The following is a 21,327-nucleotide window of genomic DNA, read 5'->3' on the forward strand; positions in this document are numbered from 1 at the left end:
ATTTGCTGATGATGTTGGCTATGGTCCAAATGCAAAATATCAGGGTTATTAAATGTACTTGTTGGCATTTAATCTGCTAATTATTGTTTAAAGAAAAAGTCCTTGACATTTCAAGAGTTATTTCAAATCATTGCTATGACAGTGTGCTACACTTTTTTTGGCAAGGAAATCACATACAGCTATGACAGCAGAAATCAAATGACTATTGTCACTTAAACAGAATAACTTCCTATGGAGTAACAGCCCGTGCCAGTAAGAAGGCAGAGCAAGAATCCCTCTGGCATGAGAATCACTCACTGTCGTTTCAGGCAGGGCAGTGCGCTCTTGGAGTAAGGCAATCAGAGGACCACTTCAATGCGGGACAAGTGATGGATTAGTAAGAAGGTCTGGACTGCTTGCAAGAAGGTCTCGTCTGCAACCAGTGAAGCAGGAATGGCTGTGCAGAAATCGTCCTCTGATATCTCAGTTGTCTTCCCAGGGTTATGGCCAGTGGTCAGATATGTTCTCCAGCATAGGATTAGACAGAAGCTTTCACAATCAAAAGGAATAAATGCTAGCTTTAGAAATTCAACATGTATCAATAAAAGTACTCTTCAGGCGATATTAATCAATTGCAAACATAACGAACTTTTTTGTATTCTTATTCAACTAAAAAATACGCTAAAAATAAGACAACCGGGATGATGTGAATACTGAGTAGATTTTGATGATGCTGAGAAATTCCTGTTTCCCTTATGTAAGTGTGATGATGACCTTGTTGCTCTGTCTTTAAAATGATCCAATTGTTTTGTGATTCCCACTGACATGTTTACAAATAAAATGATAGGATATGTGGGATTGGCTCCACAGTGATCCAGGAAAGGGCTGGGGAGTAGGTGTAGGTGTGAATGAAACATGGTTGGTGTTGAGGCAACAATCCTGAAAACTAGGTGACGGGTCCCTGTGGTCCACTAGGTATTTTTCCTTCTTTCATCTATGCTATGCTTCTCTATAATAATAATTTAAAGCAAGTAATAGAAGCAAAATTCTCTTTTATATGAAAAAGAAAGCTGAGTAAGGAGAAAAGTATGTTTTTCACTGCAAAGGTAAAGAGAAATTAAATCAGCTTTCTCTTCTCAACCTATGCTGCATATAGTAACAGAGCTACCACTTTGAGGCAAATATTTTTATATTTCTTCTGTAATGTTTCCTTCCCAACTATATTTTCAGTTCATTTAAGGAATTCTCTACAATGTATAAAAGCAACAAGCGTATACTTAATATTGAAAATTTGCTGTTTATTAATAAATTTTTGACGAGGAAAGGTAAAGTAAAATGGAAATTTCTGTCTGTAGTACTCAGAGTATTCAAATTAAAACTCAAGACAAGGCCAGTGGAGGAAAACATTAAGCAGATGAAAACTCATGAAGGATTTTAGTTTAGCAAACTACCCCAAGGCAGAGAGCAGTAAACAAAACAGAAGAGAAACCTCGAAAAGAAAGGTAGTTTGTCAAAGGAAGAAATGTAAGCAGAGTAAGAGACAACTGAGTGGGGGACGCAAGAGATGATAAAAAACACAACTGGAGAAATGGGGAGAAAAAGTTTATTTAATTCCTACTATGTACCAGGCACTATTTAAAGAAGTAGGTCTATAGTAGAAAATAAAACAAAATTTGTATCTTAGTGGAACCTTTATTGAAGTATAATTGGCAAATAAAGTTATAAGATATTTACAGAATAAAATGATGATTTGATATGCATATACATTGTGAAAGCATTTCCACCATCATGTTAATTAACACATCCATCCCCTCACATGTACAACTTTTTTTCCCCCTTGGTGAAGAATATTTGACTTCTACTCTCTTAGCAAATTTCAATTATCCAATATAGTGTTATCAACTAGAGTCGCCATGTTATACATCAGATCCTCAGACCTTATTCATCTTAGAGCTGAAAGTTTGCACCCTTTTATCAACCTCTCCCCACCCCACCCCACCCCAAGCCCCTAGCAACCACTTTTCTACTCTCAGTTTCTGAGAATAGAAAATTCAACTTTTTGTTGTTTTAATATTCCACATATAAATGATACCATGCGGTATTTGTCCCTCTCCAGCTTATTGAACTTAGCACAATGCCCTCCAGGTTTATCCACATTGTGACAAATGACAGGATTTCCTTCTTTGAGGCTGAATAATATTCCATTGTGTGTGTGTGCGTGTATTTATATATCACATCCTCTTTATCCATTCATCCCTTGAGGGACACTTACTTTGATTCTATACCTTGGCTGCTGTGAGTGATGCTGCAATGAACATGAGAGTGCAGATATCTCTTTGAGATCATAGTTTCATTTCCTTTGATACATGTGCAGAAGGGGGATTGCTAGATCATATAGCAGTTCTATTTTTAATTTCTTAAGGAGCCTCCATACTGTTTTCCATAGTGGCTTCACCAATATACATTCCAACCAACAGTGCAGACGGGCTCCCTTTTCTCCACATCCTCACCAACAGTTGTAATTTCTCGTCTTTTTGATAATAGCCATTCTGACAGGTCGGAGTTGATATCTCCTTGCGGTTTTGATTTGCGTTTCCCTGATGATTCGCGATGTTGAGCAGCTTCCCCAGCACCTGTCGGCCATGCGCATGTCTTCTTTGGGAAAATATCTGTCCAGGTCCTCTGTTATTTTTTGAGTTATTTGGTTTTCTACTGTTAAGTCATATGAGTTCTTTGTATATTTCAGATATTGATCTCTTATTGGATATGTAGTTTAAAAATATCTTCTCCCATTCCATAGGTTATCTTTTCATTTTGTTGATTGTTTCCTTTTCTGAGCAGAAGCTTTTTAGTTTGATGTAGTCCCACTTGTTTATTTTGCTTTTGTTTCCTTTGATTTTGGTGTCAGATCCAAAAAATCATCACCAAGACCAATGTCAAGAAGCTTATCCCCTCTGTTTTCTTCTAGGAGTTTTACATTTTCAGGTCTTACCTTCAAGTATTTAATCCATTTTGAGTTGATTTTTGTGTATGGTGTAAGACAGTGGCCCAGTTTCAGTCTTTTGCATGTGGCTGTCCAGTTTTTCCGACACCATTTATTGAAGAGACTGTCCTTTCCCCATTGTATTCTTGTCCCCTTTGTCAAAAATCAATTGACCTCATATGCATGGGTTTATTTCTGGGCTCTCTATTCTGTTCCATTGATCTGTGTGTCTGTTTTTATGACAATACCATATTCTTTTGTTTACTGTAGCTTCATAATACAGTGTGAAATTGGGGGTGTGATGCCTTCAGCTTTGTTCTTTCTCAAGATTATTTACCTGTCAAACATCACATAACTAATAAGTATAGGAGTGAGGATCAATATGGTAGCCTGGATACCAGTAACATTCTCTTTTCTCCTTTAAGATTCTTTTTCTTTAAAGGTGGCTCATTTGCCCATCTGCTATGTGCAAATATATGCAAGTGGTTTGTCTTTCTTTTTTCTGTGTGAACCTTGAGTGAGGGAGGCAAGATGAGCAAAACTAAAAAAGTAGACCCAGCCAGAGAGGGCCACTCAAGCAAAAACTTACTTTTCAACAGTGGTGGTTCTACTTGGTGCTTCATTACTGCTGGGGGCACTGCAGTTCAGCTGTGAAGTCTGGCCCATTCACTGCACCTTTCCTACCATGCTTATCTGTAAGATGAATGACCTTCTAGCTTCTGATTCTGTGAATCTACACTATTTCCCACAACTGCCTGTGTCAGGCCTGCTCGGGCCTGTTTAGTCTCTTACCTCGCAGATTTTGCAAAGCACAGATAAGCCCTCTGTTCAAATTAAGTGGTGATAATGATCAGTTCAGGCAATTATTAGATAACCTACATCACAACTGAGTTTCCCTCTGAAGACAGACCTCCTGATGGGGGGAGCATATATTAGTATATGAAAAGTGGACAGAAAGTAGTTCTTTGTAAAAATAGTTTATGCTTTCTCCTGGCTTGGCTAATTGAGAGATCATGCATGAAATCAGTGAGATGCATCAGATAACCTCTTTGCTTCTCTTTGAGATAAAACCAGGTATATCTTTGTAGCACCTAGGACAATTGGTCACTTTATTGGAGAGGGAGATGATTTTTGAGACTATGTAGAATTTGAATGTACCTTCAAGTTGTCTGTGGAGCTTTAAAAATCTTGATGCCCTAGGACCACCCAGATGAATTATTTTAGAATTTCTTAAGGTGAAACTCAGGCACCTGATACAGTCAAGTCTGAGAACAAATGACAGAGTGAACGGCCCACTCATTAACGGAGTTCCCGCTTCTCAGTAAGCTTTAGTACTGTATCTAAGATGCTATGCTTGTTATTTGTTCTCTTACCACCACTTAGAGTCTCTAGAACTTGATCAGTTCATCTCTCCATTCTGAGCAGCTCCCCGTCCAGAAGCTTGAGATGATGCCGTGTTTCCGTCGGAGTGGCTTTTGGTGTTAAGTGAGTTAACATACAGGTAGTGCATGTCACGTTATCCAGCACATAGTAATCACTAATGAATAGAGGCTAATGAATTGATTTCTCTTCTATGCATCTGGAATTAGTCTAGTTTTGTACCTTGAAATAACTGAGAAAATGGTCACGTAATTTTTTGTATTCTGTGGTTCAGATGACGAATCCAGGTTGAGAAATACTCCTGCAGTGGATAGTTTTTCCAGGCTTTGAAATCAGACAATGCTAGATTTAAACTGATCCACCCACCTACATCTTTGTGTCCTTGGAAAAGTTACTTTATAGTTGAGCTAACTGAAGCCCAGAAAGGTTAACTGGAGACAGTAAGACTCTCCGGGTTGTCGTAAGAAATAAACTAAATGTAAGCGCATAGCATAGTGCATGGCGTGTAGCAAGTTCTCATGACATTAGCTATTATTATGTTACAATAATTGTAAACGTGTGCTTTTAGATGTTTTTGGCCAATGCAATTAATGAAGCTAGTGTTATAGAACTGAAATAACATTTGGCAAAAGGGTAATAGGAATACAGGAAAAGGAAGATGAGAAAAGTTGTGGCTTTTTTCTTTTTGACACTCAACATTGTTTACTTTTCCTATCAGTTGAGTGAGTGAAGATGGTTTGAATAATAAAATTAACTGGTTAGACAAAAAGAACTATCTGACACCATTATAGCCAGTGAGGAGTATACATCATTTAAGATATGAGCCAATCCACCACAACAGTGGGCGCATGACACTGGAATACTGAATTTGTAGAACTGACTTGTATAAAGATATGAAAATAAGTGTTCCTAGTAGACATAGATATGGGTAGGTATTTTCAGTTTCTAGAATTGACTAAGACATTTCCCTTTCTGATAGTTTACAAGGACGCTAAAGCTTTTTCTTCTGCACTGAAGCTCAATACAGTTATTTTTTTTACAGCAAAAGGTTGATTACAAGCTATTAAAACCTTCTCCAATTTTAAGAAATGGTTGATTTCTTCTTGTATAGATTATAATTTTTGTTGTTTATTATATTAAGAGTGACTTACAAATATTTTTTGCCTTTGGAAATAACAGATTTGCTGAATTTGCTAAATATTCATTGCATAATGCATTTATTTCCAAATTAGCAAATCAAATATGATAATAACTTCTCAGTCATTTTTGGAAATTTAATTGCATCTTGATTTGTCACAAGATTGAGTAAAGTGTTTCCTATTAAAGTGCTAGGAGCTAAGAGTTACACAGTCCTGAAAAGTTCTACTCATTGTCCTGAAGTGGTAAACTAGCGAGTTGCAAACCAGGCTTGTGTTCTCATTCGTGGTGACCAGTGGAACAAGGCTCTGAGAGAGGCGCTGAGGCCCCGGACTTCCCCAGTAACACTCTCCTGAGGCTGGTGAGTTTCACGCTCAGCACTTGTCCTGTACTTCTGTGCTATTTCCTCCATTTTCTTCCTTCTTTTTTTCAAACTTATTGAAGAGGTGAAACAACAGTGCAAAGCACTCCCTGTAATCTTCATCCAAGTTCCCTAAATATCAACCCTTCACCACGTTTGCCTTGCCTTCTCTCCTTCCCCGCTTCCCTTTCCCCCTCTTTCTTCTTCTCTCCCTTTCTCTGCTGTTGAGGAAATACAATTACAAACCAAAATCTCCTCCCAGCCTAGAAAACCTCTCCACAAAGGTAGAAGACAAAGAAAGTTCTGTCATTGAATAAGCATTAATCTGGAATGGGGTGCTCTTCACAGGCAATCTGCTAAGAGATTACCTAGACAGGAAGACACCTCACCCTTCTATCTGGCCAAGGAGTGCAATCCATGGCAACCTGGAGCAGGGACCCACCCCAGGTGCCTCCTGCCCTCCCATAGGATGTGGGAGTAGGGAATCTGTCTTCCTGGATGATGACATTCCAGAGATGGTTTCCAGGTCCTTGAGAAAGACATTGCTGGGTCTTAACTCTGACAAGAGTTTTATTTAACTTCCGAAAAGTTTTACGTACAATTCAGTGATACTAAGAATGAGCTTAGAGGACAAGAGCTCTAAAGGGCACACTCTACGAAAAGGGAGGAAGGAAGCCTCTTCCCTTATTTTCAACTGTGAGAGTTAAGCCTCTTATTGTTCATTTGTAGTCGCCCTTAAAATACACGTGATTATAAGTTTGTTACTGAATCTTTTCAGAGTAAGTACAGATATCTATATTTGCTAATCTGCTTAATCCTAGAATATACAGAAAGGAGTTTGAGACTTGCTGGCCTATACCACTGAAAAAGCACACCTGCTGTCTATCCAGAATTCAATCTTATTAATATAATATTAATATTATATTCAAAAGATACTTTCTTTTTCTCCCCCTTCAGTGAGGATTCATGTGAAGTATAGTTTGATTCATTTGTTTTCATGTCTTTAGGATTTTTACCCAATCTTGTTGATTTTTAAAAATTAATAATTTTTGACTATGTGAAACGTTAATGTGGTTCCAAAAGTCAGAACTGCACGGAAGGTGTATTGAGAGAAACGTGTCACCCTTCCACCCATTTCTTCTATCTTTTCACCTTGTTCTCAGCCTGTGAGTAACCAATCTCCCTGGTCTCTAGTTTTTTCTTCGTGTGTTTCTTTGTACAAAAATGAGTAGATATCTGTGTATTTTCCTAGGTCCTCTTGTTTCTTACAAGAATAGGTAGTATACTAAAGATACTCTTTCTTACTTTGCTGTTTCACCTAACTTTGTGTATCCTAGATATTGCTCTATATTGGTTCATAGACTCTTTCTCATTATCTCTCTTTTTTTAAAAAGAAATGTAGTACTCCATTGTGTGGATGTACCAGCTTCTCCAACCCCTTCCCAATATAAGGTCACATGGGAGATGACAGACAGTTACAAGCAACGCTGCCATGAATAACTGCGCAGATGTATTTTTGTATTATCGGGCATATCTTTAGGGTGAATTCCTAAAACTTGGGTTGCTGGATAAAAAGGCAAACACTTGTATGGTTGAGTTAGATATTACCAACGCCCCTCCAAGCAGGCTGCACAAATTTGAATTCTCACCAGCAACAAAGGAGAGAGTGCCTGTTTCCTTGTAGCCTCGCCAAAATTTGTACTTCTCGAGGTTGCCAATCTGATTAGCGAAAGGAAAAGAAAACTTTTGTTAGGATAGTCTCAATTTTTACTTATCTGGTATACTATTACAGGAGTTCAAAGTATTTTCAGATATTAAATGCTTAAAATATAATTTTATAGTTAATGAATGATGTATTCGAAAGCAACTTTACCAATTATTTATTATTTTCTACTTTAAAAAGTCAAACCACATGCGCTTCTGCCACCCCCTGCCTGGGCAGTATTGCATTCCCTGGGTGTGGCGTCATCTTTGACGTCCTTTGTGATCATTTGGACTCTATATGAAAAACTCTGCCTGGAAATTGATTCTCAGTTCCACAGAACACTATTAAGACTACAGTGGGAAAGGCTACCACTTGTGTTTTTGATGTGTTCTTGAATCATGAATGTCATATTATCCTGGCCCTTTTCTGGTTTGTAGAGTCAACGGCAGAACCAGGACATTTTCTATTTGTCATCTAGATTCTTGTCTAAATTTTTAAAATTATATTTAGAAAAAATAATGGTTGACTTTTAATACTTCATTGCTGGATATTTTGCTAAGTTCTTTATGTTCATGATCTCATTTGAATCCTCACCATAATTCTATAGAGAAGTTTATTTTTAAACATATAAAGTATGTCTATTTTTCGAGGATCAGAAAGTTCCAGCAGAACTCTTGCTGACCCGGGATTGAAGGATTGACCACCGACTATACCACTAAGCAGTCTCGTAAAGCCACGGTCGTTGGCTGGGCGTAGTTCATCTATTTAAAAGAAAACAGCAATCAACTCCATGTGAGCTGAAGGTGAACCTTTGTTTAAAAATCACATTGTCAATGACAGTAAGCTCTTCAGGGATGAAAAGTCAGTAAACCCCACTCTTGCATGTTTGAGTGATGGGAGTAAAGCAAACTTACAGGAAGTAAAAGCCAAACTAAAAAAAACTCCAAAGAATTCCCCAATACAAAGCTTTTCAGCACGGCCCTGGGTAGAACCCAATGCACAGAACTGTTTCTTCTCTCTGTGCTGTACTCATGTTGACCGAATGTAATATGTGTCTAAATTAGGCTTCATATTTACAGACAGATCATTTAAAAAATCATAGCTCAAGTATTATAAGAATGAAACTACAAACCTTTAGGAATAATTTTATTAGCAAATAAATGGCACCTGTGTGACAATACTGTCATGTGAAATGAACGTACCTCCGAGTCATCCTCCACAACTGAGTCTGCTCCTCTTCAATGGAGCCGAAATCAGAGTCGGCTATTTTAATCTTTCACATGGCTGCCTTCCCAGGCATGTCAAGTACTCTCCAATTTTAGGTTCATCAGTCCAAATCTCTTTTGCAGTAGTTGTTCATTTTAGGCCTTATAAGCTAGCAGAGATGCCTGTCACAAAATGGGAATGGATGCTCCTTTTCCTTCCTCCTCCTTTTCCTCTCATTGCAGCTGTCATTCCTGGAAACTTGATGCATTCGGGATATCTATTGCACGATTTACCTCCTACACAAGCTGGTTTCATGCATGAAAAAGCAAAAAGTTTTGTTTAAAATATTGTAAGTGGAATGAACTTATAGTAAGTGCTAAATTCTTTTGTTATAGATAAGGTATATATACCTGTCTTGGATCCCCCCCCAAAAAAAAAGTCCCTAATCTTTTCTTTTTGTCTTTAAACAATATAAGTTCCTCATGAAACGTGACAGGCAGGAGAAACATGCAATCTCACTTCTACAGAATGAAATTCAATAGAGAATATTTTTGTAGTAGATTTTACACCCACGTAAGTCACCACAAGCCACCCCTTCTGGGCGTTTAATTTAAATTTTCATTGTCATTGTTTTTAAGCTTCTTTCTGTAGAAAATGATAACTTTGCAAATCCTGTAATAAGAGATAGATTACTAACGTTTATGTAAGAAAATTCAGAGACTATTCTTTCTGAAGTAATCAGAATTCTGTGTTATCTAAACATTTAATACCATAAAATTTATGTAGCTGAGAATCAATCCGTGTAACTTTCAATTTGAACTATTTGAATTTGAACTATAACTTTCTTAATATCAACAAATATTTTATTGAAAATCTACTTAGTTTGAGGAATGGTAGCATCATGATTTACATATTTACCATGCACAGATTTATTTTCCAAAGCACTATTTTACAAACATGCAAACTCTCCTTGAAGCAACACCTACCCCATCTTGTCCTAGGTCAGCAGAAGATACAGATTTCTGATTTCTCCCCCATAACTGAAAAGCTAATGGGCAGACTTCCATGAGGTTATGGCTTGGTTAGTGAGCAAAACATTGACTTGAGGAGTCACAAGCTAGAAGAAAATATAAATGAAATAGAAGTAGTTATTTTTTACTTTCCTTGGAATTCCAATAGAACATCATTAGCCACTTTACCAGCTCCTGTCTCTGTTGCTTTTAGTCACTCGCTGCCTTTGAGTTGCTATAGCTGCGGACAGTCATTCTTTTGGGCTTAATTATCAGTTTGGTTTCATTTTGCCACCTTCATACAATTCAGCTGCTGAGAGAGAAAAATATATGATTGTTTCCAACCCCCCACCTCAGAGGGGCCATCATCAGTACCCAATCCGGGCCGTGTTAGGCAGTGTGAAATCCACCTCCAGTTTCTTTTGGAAAGCAGCCTCACTCAGTCCATTCTTTGAAACAAATGGAACTTTACATGGATATCTGTGACATTTTTAAACGTTTGCTGTTAGCCAGTTTTCTGGAATTCATATTGATCAAGATTTGTATATGCTGTATATATAATATAAACATACAAAAATATTTATAATATGTAAATACATAAGTTTGTATAACATATATATTAAAATTATAAAATATTCATTGTTTTCATAGATATTTTTGCAAATGCTTATAGAGAGGTTATAGATTTTCTCAAATAGGCAACAAAAATATGATTGTCTGATTCTCTCTTGCTTCCAACTATGTGTGAGTCTTCAACCTTTAGGGTGGGGCTGGGGACAGAGGAGACAAAAATATATCCAAAGTGATCATCTTAATGGGGTTTCTCGAGGGGAAATGCTCAGTCTTTTAGATTTCCGGTCCATTCCTTTCACTTCTCCAGCCCTGACCTGGGTATTTGAAGGAGGGTTTGTTTCCCAGGCCCTCTTCACTTGAGAGGGAGTTCTCAGATCCTTTCGGTGCTCTTGGGTTCTCTCCCATCTCTATGTAGAATTAGTAGTTGGACTGGTGGCTGCTGAGACATACTTGTTTCTAGCTGTGTGTTGGGGATAGGCGTGCAAACGCTGAGATGCAGCTGGTTCCACCTGAGTGTGAGGTAGGGCTGGGTCAGTGTTCATCGCTGAAGTCCATGTCTCCAGCCACTTCCTACAATCTTAAAATTCCTGCCTCACCTCCACCTAGGCCACCAGCTCCTTCGGATACTCTGGGTCTCCACAATGGGTATGTGGTGCAGAGGTCCCAGAGACAAAGGCTGACTCAGGCTCCTTTGGATAGTGTTGTCATACTGCAATAGCCCTATGGATGAGGCATCTCCTAGACTGAAGTGTGTCACAGGTAAAACATTCTCAGTCCCCATCCCCATACTAATCTGGATAATCAGGACACCTCTAGTGTCCCCAACAACCATACACGTGTGGATAGCCCTCCTCTTTTCTGTCGTTTACTTCTTCCTACAACCCACCAGAAACTTAAGGGTCAAGTTTTAGGCTTTTTATATCCTCAGCATCATTCCGTTCTTTTATCTAATGCCACAAATCTAGTTTTCACGAACAAAGAGAAATCCACTCCACACTTTGAAGAATTCAAATTACAGTTTCTTTTAGTCTTAGTACCTGAGACATTAAATGAAAGCTGAGAAAATTTAGGAAATCCTTTCTTTATCCACAAATCCTGAGTTTCAAGGATGTTTCTTACTGCAAAATTCTGCTTTAAATATCAAAACTGTGTATTTACGCTGTTTTTTCACTTTCCCATAATAAGTTTATTCTTCACCTCAACATTTAACATTCAACCAAGGGAGATAAAAATTCTAAGTCAACTAAAGAAAAGTTCAATTACACACAATGTCAAAGAGTGTAGAAGTGGATGAGACCAACAGTGATTTTCAGAATTATAACAACAATCGTGTATTATAGCTTGTTAGAGAAGGCGCTTCAAATTCAGAAATGAGATTTTACAAAAGTATTATGGAGTCAGAATAAGTATTCAAAGTCTTCAACCCTGTGAAAGTCAGACAACGAAAACTATCAACTTACTACCTATGGAAGTTACCTAGGCAATGAAAGTTTGCGTGAAAAATTTAATGTCATTTCCTCTGGTTATGACCATTAACCAATTCTAGTGATGACAGAGTCTAGCACCCTATCCAGAACATGGTAACTACTCAGAAACATTTGTTTTATGAGTGAAAGAATGAGGAAATTTCTTTATCCCTGAGAGAACTACTGTTTGTTTGAAAGACTCGAGCGTATAGTGGAAGCGCACGTCCCTGTTACACAACTGTGAGGAGCTCAAACAATTGCTCTGCTGTTTGTTAGTGGCACGTGCCCCTCAACACGACACTGACATCTTGATTGTTTTCAGTGAATTAATCCTGCTACTCCTTTATGCATGAAAGGTCTTCACAAAACCTGAACTTGATCAATTTCATCACAACTAATAATTGATGATACTTTTGTAGATAATGTTCAAGTCATCTCTCATCTAGGGCAATTAAAGAATAGTTTTAACTGAAATTTCTATTCTTCCTAATTTTTGTTTTCCTTTATGGAAACCCTTTTCGAGGACTTCAGAGGTGACTCATTATTGAGTTACCTGCTCACAAGTGATGCATTTTTGCTGGAAATAGATTTCTATTCCTAGAGCTAGTCACCTGTACCTACTCCAAGAACTAACTGTTCACTGGAGAATATCAGCTAAACCTACATCTTATCGTATAAACTTGATTATGATACATAAAATATAACAAAGAACTGTACTTAGGAATTATCAACATGTTTACCATAGCTTACTGAAGTCCTCAACTTTTTCAAGGGATATGAATAAGAAGTCCCTTTCAAAAGTCAGTATTGAATTTGCAAGACTATTTTAACATGTTGGTTATGGCAGGTTAATGGCTTAAGGTCCTTCTAATCCAATCTAATACAATCTTAAACTACTGTATCCCAGTTACATTTCTAAAACAGTTTCAGATACAAGGGGTGATGGGTTTAACAGCTCAGTGTAAAGAATTTTCACCATATTTAAGCAAACATTCATAGTGAAGAGTTTGTGCAGATTATCAAGGCTATCTTGAAGCTGAATGTCATAGAAGAATGACCAATGAGGTTTTTGAGTTTGTTTCCTGTTCAACCTGCTGCAGTGTAGTCAACACAAATGGTAATGTTGAATTTTTTAAGAAAGATGTCTATTCAGACTTAACTGCAGACTTAAATATACAAACAAGAATATGTTATAGATGATGTATTTTACATCTTCATGTCATTTTTCCTCTAAAACATTGTGTTCTGGGTTTTGTGGAGCATGAGAGGTATCCGACCTTTAATTAAGATTAAGGGTTTTCGGTTATAACAGTACAAAAAGATCCAGAGGGAAAATAACCTAGTATGATATTGCTATGAGAAGCAATATCTATGAGAAGAAGTATTTCTTTGAAGACTTCCAGTATCAAATTAACAAAATGAATTTTCATTTATGCTTTCTGAGGACCAGAAGAACCATAATAGATAGCTGACAGAGATACAGCTGATGTTTTTATGCCTATTAATAAAGCCAGCTGAACACAGTCTATTTTATCTCCACGCAATATCATACAGGTGGAGAGTGGCTGACCTAGAAATGGAACCTAGGATTTCTGGCTCCCGAGTCTGTAAACTATCACACTTCTCTCTACCTACATCATCCTCAATTCCATTGTGTCCATCTCTGTCACTAGGAAATAAATATGAATCTTATGCAATGTTTTCAGGTCTTTCCTAATATACTGATGTATTTTATGTTTTCATGTTCTGTAAATTTTAATATCTACTTGTCCATACAAATGCTCTAGCCTAGCAAACAATAATACTTGATAGAAAGCCTGTGTCTGTTCCTCTTTGCATCATGCATAATACCTAGTATATGCCTTGTGTATAAAACACACACAAACATATTGGCTGAATGGATAGATCATTTACTGAATATCTTGACACATTTTCTGTAAACGTGTTGAAACAGACCCATGGTATTTCTGTCGTATAAACTTGGACACAGGAGGGCTGAGCATGTACTAAGCTGTGTGCTGGTGAGGCTTGTTTACTTCATGAAAGGATGTCAGCCTTCTTCTGTTCAGTTGCACATCAAACACACCATTACCCTTACCTGGCAACATAGCATACCTGGGCTTCGTATTCTTGACATAAAATGTAGCCTCGGTCTCTCTGATGACCATTTCTTCTAAAACCTTGATTGCAAGAAATGATAATATATGACAGACATGGTGAGTTGCCAACATATATCCATTCTTTCCTTCTCCCTTATTAAGAGAGTTCCACTTTTTTTTTGGCAGCAGCAATGTGCTTTGTGTAAATGCCTACCTTCTCAGACTCCCTTGCTTCTAGCAGTAGCCATGTGACTTAGTTTGAATGAATGAAATATAAGAGAAGTTATAAAAAGATAGAATAAGGCAGGACCTCTTGGGAATTTTTTCAAAAGGACAGAATAAGGCTGTATCTTCCTCATTCCTTTGCATTTCTCTTTTCTTTCTGTTTGATACATTCAAGTTTCAGGAAATATTTTGTATTCAAATAGCTGAAAGCTACATGCTAAAGATTGTAGAGCAAGAAGATGGAATGGCTGGGTCTTTGATGACCCTGAGGAACTGCCCTTTCTTGTCTCCTTCACACTTTTTGTTACACGAGTGACACCCCTTGTTTAAGCCCAGGATGTTGATTTTCCATGCTTCCAGCTGAATATAATCCGAACTCACATCATATTCATGACAGATTGCTTTAAGCCATGTTTAAAGCAATCTGTGGTCCACACAGCACCTTTAAACAAAGTCCTGGGATCCGCAAGTTAATGGGCACCTATGTGGCTGCAGAGAACCCAAGCTGAGGGTGAGGCACGGTCACACTGAATCCTTAGACCAAGCTGGATCATGAGAGAGCTGCTTAGAGAGCGACATTGTTTTCTTGCCTTGTAGAATATTATTCGCTGATTTGCTTTGTATTTTCCTCCCTTTTCAGGCCAATACAAGAATTACTCAAATTGAAACTGAGTACCATGTTTATTATGGGGATGTTAGTGGCATCCTTCATGGGCTGCTTTCTCCCAGTTTTCATTTCCAGCAGTGGTTACACCCATTCTGATGAGCTGTGTAGACACTGTGGTTCACTGTCCTTCTTTTTGCCACTAGAAAGAACAATACTGATCTGTTGCTCACTTCTATGGACTCTGGGACTTGATAGGGTACATTTCGCATGCTAATCTTATCTTTGGCTGTACAGCATTATCTTAATTTTATTTGTGGTCCTATATTTTCTCAGTCTTTCTATCAGGCTGCTGTTATGTAGTTTTATATAGAAGTTGAGTCATATAGTAAAGCTGGTGGTTTGGAACAAAGCATCCTCCCTGCCACAGGCCATCAGGAGTAAATTAGCAGAAGTCTGTAGTACCTCCAGCTGGTCCTTGCATAGCAAAACTAGAACTCTTGTGATAACCACACAAATCGCACACAATAGCTTTCCTTCCCTTCTGCTCTCTCAGTCTTCCCCATGAATCCATTTCCTAGGGATTAAAAGTAAGGGTTTTCCCTTCTCACCTTTCCCATCCTCCTTACAATGGCTTTAAATTCCTTCTCCAAGTTACCAGTTGCACAAGGTGACTCTCAATATAATTTGGGATATTCAGAAGTTATCTTCAGACAAGCTGTTATTGATCTAAGAGACCTGCCACGCACCGATATGTCCAAATTATTTTGCCTAACAACTTATTCAGTAAACCAGTAACAGAAGTCAAGCACTAACACTGACGTGCACATTTTCCAGTAATTAGCTAAAGAAATTGTCTTTGTTTTTGAGCACTCCCTTCTCCGTGTGAAAGACCTCAACACTATCTCAGGAAAGTGTTCATTTCACTCCACATACAGTGTCCTAATAATTGTGTATGCACCTTATGGAATCCAAACCAACATTTCCTTTGACCTTTGAGCCATCTTTCTGAATGGTCTAGACAATAGTCTCCAAACATTTCAGGCGTATTTCCATGGCTGAGCTAAAAATAACCAAGACATCAATGCACATTATTGCAAAGGATTTTGTCCTAAGCCACAAATGACCCAGGATTACTTGAAAGTAACAATAGTATACTTTAATGCTCTTGAATTAACTCACCAAACTTTTCCAGAATAGTCTAAACATGAAATAAGCTTTGTGCAAAAATAATCATCTACTTTTTTAAATTATTAAAACCCTCCATTAAAGTCATTACAATAAATTGACATTTTAAAAATAAATACCAAATATATCAATTTATTTCTTCAAGAGACTCACTAACATACAGAAACAGATATACCAGCTTTTAACATTTTTAAAAGCAGTATGTCAGAATAAAATCAATCAAAGTGCCCAAACAGTTATGGATGGGTAAGTGGTGAACATCATCCTTTTCTTGTGACTTGTGTTACCAGTTTCCAGAATATTCTGTTATTGGAAAATGACAAAATATCAGGGAAACACAAACATTTATAGAGAATATCCAGTGAAAATGGTTGTGGCAAATCTTAATAATTATGGGATTTCAAAAGTTAAAAGTTTATTTCACCTCACAGTAGATGAGTTAGGCCTTGTTAACAATATGTTAGGTTTTCTAATATTTTTTTTTCATTCTCCAGTTATTTTATTGTCTATTCTAAGCATAGGGACACTGTTAGGTTGGAAACAGCATTTATTTTCCTGTAATCAGCTCTGACTTCAATGCTGACCTCAGCAGCAAAGGGGAAAATCCAAAGGGTTATAATGAAAGAACCAGCCCACCTACAGGAGTTCACTGAGTAACCTGGGATGGTTGTGAACTTCACCCATTTGGTAAATGCGGGCACTGCTCTACACCGTGGCAGCCGGGGGCTATTCTCCTTGTTTCCACAGACTTTATCTCTGTCTCCTTACCATTCTGAATTTACCTTGTTCCTTCGGGCTGAATCTCACTCAAATCCAGTTTCTGATCATTCAAGGCAAGGAATGTTTTAGAGAAGGATTTTGCTGGCACATACTTTGCATCAAGTGTGAAAACCTCAGGGAGGCTCATTTACATTATAGAGCTAACTCCTCCACTTTTGAAGTCCCTTTGTTTTATGTAAAAGTAAAATTATTTTAGCTATTCCCACATGTTTTTCCATTATACAAAGTGAAGAAAATGTTGAGTCTGAAAATTCAAAAACAGAAGTCATTTTTGGACATCAGCATCATGACAGAGAGTCATTCCTTTTTTCTATTTCCCCTTTGATTTACAACTAAGTAGATGTCCATAATGGAACCCAAGTGCCTCTGCACATTATAAGAGGATACCCAGGATTTTCTACCCACCTGTGCATCCAAAAGTGGGCAGGTAGGACCTCGATGGGGGTGGCAGATCCAAGGGAGTCAGTGAGCCTGCCCTTCCCCACTCACTGTGATCAGGAAAGAGAGATCCAGGGGAGTGGAAACCAGGTAGATGCCCATGGCTGATGGAGAATTTGTGGAAGACAAGCCTGCCTGGTGAGGAATCTGGCATGCCATCGAGAGGAATAAAGATGAGTTTTGAGGCAGAGGAGACATAGGACCTCCCGAAGGGTGACACTGCAAGGGCGCTGGGCCTTTGGCAGCATCAGAGTCCACCTGTCTGGCAGAGGAGGTGGAAAGCAAAAGCAGCGAGCGACCACCTGGCTGGCCTGGTTGCTCAGGTTGCAGGTGGAGGGACTGTTTCTCTCCATCAACACCTGGATTTCTGATGAGAGATCCCTGTGATGAGGGAAGCAGAAAAAAGTAAAGGAGGCAGACAAGGCCATCAAAGGGAACTGAAGGAATGTGTTTCCTACTGTCTGCTTCAGGATTTCAGCAGGAGATCTGCCCATAGACCCCCCCAGCAGTGCCTCACTGGAGCACTCCCCTCCAGAGCAGGTGAGCATCTCCCCCAACTCTGCTGCCAGCTCCAGCTCCTCCTGTTGGAGAAACTACAAGCTTGAGCTATGGCACCACCTTCTGGAATACAAAAGAAAGGATGCTAATTGCCAGCCTGTTGAATTGTAAGAACAAAGGAAACATAACTTTTCAACTAAGAAAAATTCTGCTTCACGAGCAGAAGCACATATTGTCAAACACTATGAAAAATAAAGAAATAAAGTATCACAAAAAGGAAAACATAATTCCCCGGCAACCAAACTCGAAGGCATGAAACATTGCAACCTAACTGATAAAGAATTCAAAATAGCTCTTACGAATAAATTAAACAAGCTACAAGAAAACTCAGGAGTAACAGTAATGAACAGGACTTATTTACCAAAGAGATTGAAATTATAAAAAAGTACCAAACAAATTCTGGAGCTGAAGAATTCAACGAATGCAATGAAAAATACACTGGGAGCAGAGGTACCAGGGCAGACCAGATGGAAGAAAGAATAAGTGACTGGGAAGATAGAAACATAGAAATAATTCAGTTAGATGAGGAGAACTTAGATTTTAACATAGTGAAGAAAGCCTATGAGAGCTATCAGATTCAATCAGAAAGGCAAATATAAGAATAATTGGTGTACAAGAAGGAGAAGAGAGTTTACTTAAAGAAATAATACCTGAGAACTTCCCAAACTTTGGGAAGGAATTGGACATACAAGTCCACAAAGCTAGTAGAACACCCTGTTATCTCAATACAAAAATACCTTCTTCAAGATACATTATAATGAAACTGTCAAAAGTCAGTGATGAAGAAAGAATCTTAAAGGCAGCCAGGGAAAAAGAGAAAGTAATCTACAAAGGAACTCCCATTAGGCTATCAGCAGATTGTCAGCAGAAACTCTCCAGGCCAGGAGAGAATAGAATAACATATTCAAAGTGTTTAAAGATAAAAATGGCCAGCCAAGAATACTTTATTTGGCCAAGTTATCCTTTAGGTATGAAGGAGAAATAAAGGCTTTCTCTGACAGATAAAAGCTGAGTTCACCACCACTAGATCTGCCCTTCAAGAAAAGCTGAAAGGAATTCTTCAAGCTGAAATGAAGATGCTAACCAGGGACATAAAAACATATGAAAGCACACCACACTCTCATGAAGGTGAAAAATAAAGTCAGAATTAGAAAATTGCAACTCTATATTAGAATGGTGTATTAACCAATTAACTAGAGTATAAAAGTTAAAGGAAAAGAGCATTAAAAATAAAACTATAGCTACTATAATTTGTGAATTAATTCATAACATAAAAAGAGGTAAATTGTGACATCAAAAATGTAAAAGGAGAGACTGAGCATATCACCATGGAAAACCGCCAATTTACAAAGGTAGGCAGAAACAGGGAGAAAAGGAAATAATGGAAATACAAAACAACCAGAAGGAAATTGTTGAGATGGCAGTAGTTAGTAAGTTCTTACATAGCAATAATCACTCTAAGTAGATTGAGTTCACCAATAAAAAGGCACAGAATGGCTGGATGCATTAAAAAACAAGACCAAATTATATGCTGTCTATAAGAGACTCACTTCAGCTTTAAACAGGAAACCAAAAGAAAGCAGAGGTAGCCATACTCATATCAAACAAAATAGATTTCCAGCCAAAAATGGTAAAAAGAGACAAAGACAGACATAATGATACAGGGGTCAATTCATCAAGAAGATATAACAGTTTTAGATATATATGCACCCAACATCAGAGCACCTAAATATATTAAGCAAATAGTAACAGGTCTGAAGGGAGAAATAGACAACACTACAATAATGGTAAGAGACTTCAATACCCCACTGTCAACAATGGATAAATTATCCAAACAGAAAATCAACAAGGAAATGTTGGAATTGAACCATACATTAGACCAAATGGACTTAACAAACATACATACATTCCACCTAACAGCAGCAGAATACGTTCTTCTCAAGGGCACATAGAACATTCTCCAGGATAGATCATATCATGGACACAAAACTAATCTGAGAAAATTAAAGAAGACTGAAAACATACCAACTATCTTCTCTGACCATAATGGCATTAAATTAGAAATCAACAAGAGGAAACTTAGAAGATCTTCAAATATGTGGAAACTAAATAACATAATCAAAATCAAAAAGTACATAAAAAATTACCTCAAAACAAATGAAAATGGAAATACAACAAATAAAAACTTATGTAGCAAAGCAGATTTGACAGGAACATTTATAGCAACAAACACATATGTTAAAAAATTAGAAATGTCTCAAATAAACAAACCTAACTTTACACCTCAAGGAACTGTAAAAAGCAGAAAAAGTTAAGCCTGAAGTTAGCAAAAGAAGGGAAATAATGATCACAGGAGAAATAAATGAAATAGAGAACAGAAAGACAATAGGAGCAACAAAACTAAGAGCTGTTTTTTAAAAAAAGATAGACAAAACTGATGAAAATTTAGCTAGAATAAGAAAAGTGGAAAGGAGCCTCAAATAAAATTAGAAATTAAAAAGACATTATAACTGCTATTACAGAAATACATAGGATTATAGGATACTGCAATGAACAATTGTATGTCAACAAATTAGAAAACCTAGAAGAAATAGAGAAATTTCTAGAAATACACAACCTACCAGGAGTGAAGCAGAAAGATATAGAATATCTGAAAAGGCACATAATGAGTAAAGAGTTTGAATCAGTAATCAAAACCCTCCAACACAGAAAACTCCAGGCCTAGACAGATTCACTGGCAAATTCTACCAAAGATTTAAAGACTTGAAATCAATCCTTCTCAAACTCTTCCAAAAAATTGAAGATGAGAAAACACTTCCAAACTCATTCTACATGGCCAGCATTACTCTGATACCAAAACCAGATCAAGCAGAAATAAATAAAATAGAAACTACAAAGGCTATAGAAAAGATCACTTAAACTAAAAGCTGTATTTTTTAAAAGATGAACAAAACTGATAATCCGTTAGACTCACTAAGAAATAGAGTGAAGACTCAAAGTCAGAAGTGAAAGAGGAGCAGTTAAAACACACACCATAGATATACAAAGAATAAGACAATGCTATGAATAATTATACACCAACAAGTTGGACAACCTAGAAGAAACGGATAACTTCTTAGAAACATACAACCTACCAAGACTGAATCAGGAAGAAGGAGAAAATCTGAACAGACTGATGACTGGCAAGGAGATTGATCAGTAATCAAAAACCTCCCAATAAATGAAAGTCCAAGACCAAATGGCTTCATTGGTGAATTCTACCAAATATTTAAAGAAGAATTAATACCAATCCTTCTCAAATTCTTTCAAGAAATAGAAGGGAATACTTTCAAACTCACTTTATTCAAGGATGCCACAAGAAAAGAATATGACAGCCAACATTCCTGATAAATATAGATGCAAAGATCCTAAATCAAATGTTAGCAAACCAAATTAAACAGGACATTAAAAGGATCCTACACCATGAGGAACTGGTTTTTATTCCAGAGATGCAAGGATGGTTCAGTATCCACAAATTAATGTGATACACCACATTAACAAAGTGAAAGGTAAAAATCATATGATTATCTTAATAGATGCAAAAAAACCCCCATTTGACAAAATTCATCATTCATTTATGATGAAAACTCAACAAA

The 21,327-nt window shown here is 37.4% G+C and overlaps 1 long non-coding RNA gene across 1 annotated transcript in view; it reads right to left on the reverse strand.

Annotated features, from left to right (window-relative positions):
- Positions 1-1,933: 1,933 nt before the first annotated feature.
- LOC123283124 (uncharacterized) overlaps positions 1,934-21,327 on the reverse strand; it is a 123,935-nt gene continuing 104,541 nt past the window's right edge. The window contains exons 2-4 of the long non-coding RNA XR_006523650.2: positions 9,738-9,868; positions 8,748-9,056; positions 1,934-7,559 (exon numbers count right to left, since the gene is read on the reverse strand). This is a non-coding gene — a long non-coding RNA (uncharacterized lncRNA). The remainder of the gene's footprint in view (positions 7,560-8,747; positions 9,057-9,737; positions 9,869-21,327) is intronic.

The sequence above is a fragment of the Equus asinus genome, chromosome 2 (genome assembly GCF_041296235.1).
Source record: "Equus asinus isolate D_3611 breed Donkey chromosome 2, EquAss-T2T_v2, whole genome shotgun sequence".
Lineage (NCBI taxonomy): Eukaryota > Metazoa > Chordata > Mammalia > Perissodactyla > Equidae > Equus > Equus asinus.